Source organism: Saccoglossus kowalevskii, chromosome 16 (genome assembly GCF_978046115.1).
Source record: "Saccoglossus kowalevskii chromosome 16, keSacKowa6.1, whole genome shotgun sequence".
Classification (NCBI taxonomy): domain Eukaryota; kingdom Metazoa; phylum Hemichordata; class Enteropneusta; family Harrimaniidae; genus Saccoglossus; species Saccoglossus kowalevskii.
In genome coordinates this window covers 5,991,189-5,999,411 of record NC_140656.1, presented here as the reverse complement: position 1 = coordinate 5,999,411, position 8,223 = coordinate 5,991,189, and positions in this window count along the sequence as shown.

Here is an 8,223-nt window from a genome sequence, read left to right as displayed (position 1 = left end):
GAGTTCAGGTTTTTCATAGGTGCAAATAGTGGTTCATTTTTTTCACCATTTTTTTCACCATCCTACTACAGCCAGATCTGAAGGCCTTTGCCGCATTCTGGCCACGCTGTGTGGCGCGGATCGCGTGGACGGGTTTCATGTTCTCTGCACGTAATAAGCTCGGTTATTAAGCATCCTATTTTGGGGATGCCCGGTGGCCGAGGGGAAGACGTGTAGTGGCGTGAAGCAACTATGTCGACAGCAACTATGAGATAGATCACAGAAAAGTGCCCAGCAAAGTCGTAGCCAATAATTATTAGTCACCTAAAACATAAGACCGCTTAAAACATGGGATGAGAACACCGCCAAAATTATTATTACGTCATTATTCCATTTATTATTTTATTTGGTCGTTACACTGACATTGTATAATTTATTTCACCATTTATTCAGTTATTTGGTCTTTGTTTGAGTATTATGCGGACATTAGTATGTTATTTAGTTGTTATTTCCATATTGTTGTATGAGTATGTCATTATTCTGTTACTAGTATTTGGTCCTTAAAGTTATTTTCTTATTTTGTTTTGTAATTGGGCAATATTAGAATAGTATATTACTGTCCTATTATTAATCATTTATTTGGATATTCGATTGTCTTTTCATTTGGTTGTCTGAGCATTTGATTGTCTCGATATTAGCTGACATCATTATTAACTGAACTCTAGTCGTGCCCAGAAATCATTGCACAAAATCATGATGGCGCCCAGCCGCTATGGTTGCGAAAAATACCGTAGCATACACAGTCAGCTGGCGCATACGTGATAATAAAATAAATACGATATTTACTATATGGGGCCGCCATCTTGAATGCAGCACAAAACTAAATAAAAGACAAGTTGTGAAATGCGTTTTTCAGATTCCTACAAATAAGGACAAAACTACCAATCTTTCACAGAAATACGATCCATTGGGATTCGGTCGAATTCGTCGTTATTGTGTGGAAAAATCCCTTAATTGCGAACACCTAATTACACGAAGAACATAGAACACTTTCCTGGGGGTATTTGAAACCAAAAAATGTCATTCCAGCTCAGCAGCCAATCAGCGACGGCCTTACAGTCAGATGACAATTCTGGTTTACAGTGCTATTGTTGTCGCATTATTTATTACTATACTATACTATACTATTATTTATTACTATACTATACTATAGTAGAGCCGGTCCAGGGCCTAAATTGTTCGTTTTTAGTTTATAACCAATTCATTCAAGCAATTTTCGTTTTTTAACATTTTTTTAGTAGTTACATGTGCATGAGTCTAGCAAATGTGAACGAAAGTGCGCATTCGGACTATTACATATATTAAAAAGTGCGAACGGTGAAATCTTGATTTGGTAGTAGAATTCACGTTAAAAAAACAAAAGTGCGAATTCGTATTTTGGAAAATTAGAGAGAAATACAAATCAATACTCGAGCGTGATAAAAACATTGGCAGATCGCCGTGCTTACTAATAAAGCGAATTTTCCACTTTTATTCATTTCTATAATGATTGAAGGTAGTTGTAGGTTGCCATGATCATTCCATGTCGACCAGATCAAATTTATACCAGGCGATGCGCTCCTGAGTAGACTGGCAAAGTCGGGACTTCTTTTTTGTTTTACAAAAAAGAAATAATAATGATAATTAATTGTTTTAAGTCTTTTTAGCGTGATCGCGTCACAGAACGTTCTACGTTGCTAAGACGCGCACCGCTATGAGCTCTGTGCGAGCTGCTGTGGAACGCCGGTGAAAACGGCTAAAGTCGAGGAAACAGCACAAACTCAACTTTGAAGTAATCCTGAGCAACCATATTTATATATGTTACACATGCAGGGGCAATTTAGTTACACTGAGTCTCAACAACTATCACAAAGTACTGTTTTCTGCGAGTTTTCGACCCTTGTTTTCACCGTGATGGTTGCCAGGCGGTGAAAATGCCCGGATGTCCACCCTGAGATATAAGACTAAGTAGCACTTGTTAAATCTGGTGACTAGTTTAGTATGATAGAAAGCGTATACAGTTTTCTAATAACCACAATATATAGGGTGGAGGTCAAGGCCAAAGATATGTGCTTGGTGTGCTTCATAATAAATGCTTTCTATTAATAATTGCCTTAAAATGTCAATGTCATAACCTCATTGAAATTCTTAGCATAGTGTGTACGCATTGTGAATGCTTCTGGTCGTTCTTATGTATGCGCATGCGTAACAGTGCAGTGGTATAGTTGATATACATATTCGTCGATCTTGGAAGGGTAATGCCAGACTTGCATACAGTCTCTTGTTTATTTTTTGATGTTTTTTTTTCAATAAAATAAAAGGCGGTAACCCGGCTTTTGCCATTTATACACTTCCGTATTTTATTTTATTGAAAAAAGCATCAACAAATAAACAAATCCTTCCTTCCATTAAAAACAATCAACAGGTATTAAATAATCCATGCTGGTGAACGTCAACAATGTCTGGTTCCCATAACTCTGGGTCATGTGATATACGTACGCAAGTTGGCCTGTATGTGGCACAGGTACACAAGTGAAAGGTCAGTTCGGAATACAACAATTCATTTGAAACATCGAGTTGTGCACAAGGTAATGCATGTGATACACTGAGTAGATGCAATGAATGTATGTTTATTTCAACACAGAGCGAGTGTACAGTATGAATGGCATTATTACACCCGGTAGATCCCAAAACATGTGCTCGGTGCAAGTGAAAAATCCAAATTAAACATTGGGTTTGTTCGAAAATAAATATAATTTTCAGAAACTTTAATTACAGTGATAACAGAAAATTATACACCAAGTAGGCGGTAATCTTCAATGAGAAAAATATGTTTGAATGTGCCAATATCACATTCAAGTTCCGTATTGATGTCACTGTGACGATATGACCTTTGTTTGTCCTGTTTTTTGTGTTCGATTTCACGCATAACGCAGGATCGCGCAGTGAACGAAAAATTGCATTATTGTTAAAGTCTTGCTCGTTCTACAACAATAACATTTCACGTATACATGTTACATTTTGCTGTACCAAATTCCCTTTCCAATTTAATCGGTTTTGTTGAAAATGTAGCAATATGTAGTAATGTCTGTATTTTGGCTGTCGTTGGTTTGAGTTTATGAACTTGTATGTATTTATTTTATGCAAATTTTGTCTACGGCTGGGTATGTTATTTCCACTTATACATTATACTATTTGACGCCAATGTATCTTTTAAATATATAAATATATTAATGTTTGATTATAAACATGTATTATCAGCAGTTGCTACAAACAAAATGTACAAACGTGTGACCTATGTTAATTTTGCAGTGCACAGTAATCAAAATATAGCAATTTTAATGATCGCATACCAAATTGAATTATATTATGTTTTATAAATTAGTATCAGCGAGCATAATTAAGACATAACAATAGATAAGCAAGAACAAGAAACTTTGCAAGAAATGTCCATATGTAAAAGTCATTGTTGTTGACCTTGTTGTTGACTAATAGCATGTTTATATTAATGGCAGGCGGCCATTTGCTCGAAATAATTCTTGTTCTTTGCAATTCGAAACCCAGACACAGTCACCTCCTTCATTTCCTTGTGAATCATTTATGCATTTTTTAAACTTATGGCATTAAAGAAGTAGATGGGACTGGAGCCAATTGGGAGTTTGATTCAAAGCTGTAGTTGTCGCCACAGAGGGCGCACTTAAATCGAAACAAAGAAATTGTACTTTTTTTTTCTGACGCGCTTGAAATTACATTAGTATCTGCGACGTTTTGTAACTACAGCATGATACAATTAAGATAATAAATCCAAACATTAACATTACCGTAACAACGATCTGATATTATGTCAACTATACGGCGAAGGAGGGAGGGTACAGTCCTGTAAATATCACCGTTACCTACATATCCCAACCAGGACAGTCAGAATGATTTTGATGCCCTTACATAGTCTGTGATTGTTTTTTTTGACATTAAGAGTGGAGTGGAAATTTGGAGGCGATGGCAGAATTAGAAAACGAAAATCGGCACGCCTACTCTTAGGGGGAAATATTTCACAAAATACAGTAAAATCATGATCATGGACAAAAATTAGCACGAACATTTTTTGCCCAGTTTTTCTGCCCTGAGTTTCTAATGGTACATCCAGTAGTTAAGTGTGATGAGTATTTTTGCCGCCCAAATTAGCGATTTTGTCTGCTTGAACAGCGCTTTTTTTTTGTGCTACTTTTTCGATGATTTTCAAGGACATTTGCTGAGCTATATTACCATTTTAATAATGTATGCTGAAATTGCCTACCCTATTCCGGACACCCATCAGTCCAGCCAGTTTGGCTAAAACAGGAACAGCATAAATATACAGCTCTCCGTGGTTGGTCCATGTCTGTTACAATTAACAAAAATGCTAGTATAAAATATAAAAGAGTGAGTAAAGATTATGTCCACTCCATATTTTATTTTGAGGAGGGGAGCGGGTAGGTGGTCATAACCTGTCGGGTGAGTCAGCGCCATCAATTGTCAGTGTGGGAATGTAAATAAGTGTACGAGGCTTTAACAAACATAAAATCTGAAAATAAAAGGGGTCGATCCAAAAAACTCAATGGCTTGTAGGCCAATGCAACCAAATTTGTTAGAATACCCCAAAATTAAAACCGTATCTGAAATAGTCGGAAAGAAAATGATACATGAAATAAAAATAAGAGAGGAAAGCGGAGAAACAAACTTAAAGGGCGGTGGTCGTCGCGCAGCGCGTGTTCGAATTTCATGTAAATAAACAGTGTATTTTACACGCGTTGTGTACGTCGCTATGAGTCCCATATCGAACAGGACGCGGCACGACAACGGCGCCCTTTAACTACCAGAAACTATGATATAGTAAAACATCGTCCTCTTCTGAAGGTAGGAAAGGACAGGATAACACAATAAACACTAAAACAGTCACTTATGTCAATAAATAAATGCAAATTCTGATTGCCGAGCCAATCCTGTATTTAATAACAGTAGACATAATAACAACGAAATGTTGAATAAGTTAAAGATGCGACATGGACGAAACATGTATTTTTTTATTATTGTTGTCCGATGCTCTGTAATGTACATCGAATTGGAATATGATTTACCATAAACTAAAAAATATTGCGTTTGCTTGACAGTCAAATGTATTCGTTAGATGAAAAATCAAAACCACTACGCATGCTCGGTGTTTGTTAGTATCGTATCGAAACTATCAGTTCTTCTACTCTTGATGGGTACTTATCTCTGCATGTGGACGTACCTACACGCGGTGATGATATGTTTGATCTCTACTTTGGTCTTTACTAGTCAAGTGAAAATGTTTGATTCCATTGCAGCACTACCCCTTTAGTTAGTAATGATTACATGGCAAGCGACTAAGCACAATTTTTCTAAAATTAACTTGAATGTACCAGTGTATTTGTTTCACAAACTGTCACGGACAACATTAGAACCAACTTGCAAAAACAAGCCTGGTTTAATTTGGATAACTGTGATACGGTGGGGGCTTGGCAGCTTTTTCAGGATAAAATTTACTGCTTATACGAAGAGTAAATTGTGGTCGTCGCTGAAGATGAACACGACTATAACAAGTAAAAGTATATGCTTAATACATCTGTCGAGGTTAGTAAAACGAAACACTTTTATTAATATTAAGATTAAATCATTCTTTGCCTATTCTAGTTTTAGACAATATATAAATGATATGTACGAAATAATTCAATATGATGAGTGAGTGATTGCCAATATCATAAAGCAGCTAGAGATTACTGATGATAATCTTGAGTGAACCTCAGGTTTTGTGTGACAGTGATTGTGGCACCATAACAATTCGACTTTTCAAGTATAACATGTTTATGTCGTCAACTCAAATTTCATATTATAACTGCCTACTGTTTCCTTGGATTGAAGCTTGACTTAAAAACTCGACTCTGCTTGTTGTTGATAAATCGCGTGCATGGAAGCATTTACCATGGTATAACCACAGGGATCGCCATCTCATTCTACCTTTATATACTACCTTCAGTTCGCCCTCGTCTAGAATATTGTATTTAAGCCTGGTCACTGTCCTTAGAAAGGTCATTGAAGCCAAGAAAAGTGGGGACCTGATCAAACTTAGAGCAGGATTTCAAAAAGTTAATTACGAAGGTTTCTTTAAGAACAAAATGCTTATGACAGTTTTCATATGAAATATAGTAGACTTACTAAGACGGAATTTATTTAGCCAGAGAATTATTAATGATTGGAATATGTATGAATGTAAAACAATGCTCGAATTTAAAAAGAGACTTGATAACCTAAAATGAATTATTAAGGTTTGTTTGTTGTTTTGAGTACTTTCAGCAAAACACAATATTTGTCACACTTCCATCAGAATAATATTTGATGTTCACTGACATGTCAATGATCCAGGTCAAGGTCAAGAAACTTGCTGACCACGGATTAGATTTCCTGTGAAGCATTGAGCTGGCGTGTCCCTCTCAATATTGCAGTTTCAATTCTATAACATTTTCCAACTGACTATCCCAGTTCTACTAATCAAACTAATTTAAGAAAAAACTAAATCGAGTGACATGGGCTAATAAATATTTTAGTTTGGGGTGACTAACCTTGATATCAATATTTCACTGTCACTCGATTGATGGGTCCACATTTCACCACTATGCAATTGCCATAAAAACATTTGATAAGTCAATGACCTTCTTGTACCATTAACTCAATGTTGTTGGCTACCATTCAAATGTATTACTGTAAAATACTTTATTTTAGCTGGAATTAATTTTTGCTGAAATGAGTTTTTGAGTGTTTTGTTTTGTATGGAATTTATTTTCACTGATTTTTGACTAGTTGAATGTAAACTATAGCAAAAAAGGTATATTCACTGGATTTTATTTTACCTGAACCATTTCTTCAGCAAAAATTAAATCCAAGCGAAAGTATTTTACAGTATCAGATTTCCCAGACTATGACAGTGTGGCTTTATTTTGCATAAACAGTGAGATGTTCACTCCTATTCACTAGGTTGGACAACATCCTCAAGGAGAACATAACAGTACGATCAGGGAACAGGGGCGCAGCACCCTCATGCCATGCGCCCCTTACCCTGGGGAGATTGACCAGGGATCACATGTGGCCACAGTCTTCAACTGTAACCTGTCTGATAGTAATTTTGGCCCCAAGGAAGTCATAGAATGCTCCATTTTAACTTAGAATTATCAAATACTCCAACCCTAGTAAGGAGAACCCTATCTCCCCCACTTGGTCGTGCCGCTGAATTGCAGTTCTCCCTCTTGCAGTTTTTTTCTAGAATAACCCTTACAATACTATATCATTAAAATGAAGCCAGTTGTCTTAAGATAAACATATGAAGCAGGAATACCTTCATTCCCTTACATTTTTTCCAATGATTGTATATATTATCACGTGTTTATACATTTATTGTAAAGCTTACCTGAATATGACTGTGGTTGCATTATTTTGGTTATTAACACTTTGCAACATTAATATAATAAATTTCAACATCTAAATAGTGCATATAAATGACCTGTTGCTCATTTGGACTTGGAATCTCTTCGGTAATAGCAACAAAATAAATGTTTTCCCAACCAGAAATTAGTATTTTAAGCTGTGTAAGGTATACAACACTTTGACCAAAGGAAGTATTTAGTTTGCCTATTTGGAGAACCAAATCTAGATACAGTTTAATTTGAGTTTACCGGTAATCAATCTTTAACTTTTGTGGAAGTAAATTCTATCAAAATAAATAATGTTTCTATGAATATGAATAATCAACTGAGGAATCATTAAAAAAAGACAAGATTAACTTATAAATTGGTATAAATCAAAAATAAATCAAAATATTGGCTTTTCGAAAAGTTTGAAGTTCAAATGATGAATTAGTCATTCACCTCCCAGTTAGAAAGTATACATGTAGTTGTACTAGTTTTTCCAGAAAGCATACTACAGAGAGTGTATCTGTGGCAATATTATTTTTTCATGGAAAGAAAACAGAGACCCAATGACATCAGGATTCTTTCGAGGCATGATTCACGTTTATGAATGAGATTACGAACTGAATTTTGAATCAGATAGTGCTCCTTTCCTTGTGTACCCCATTTTAGGTATATATGTATAGCAAAGTACAGGAACATTATATAGTTATGACTCAAGCATATATAATGTGGTTTCCTCAAACTT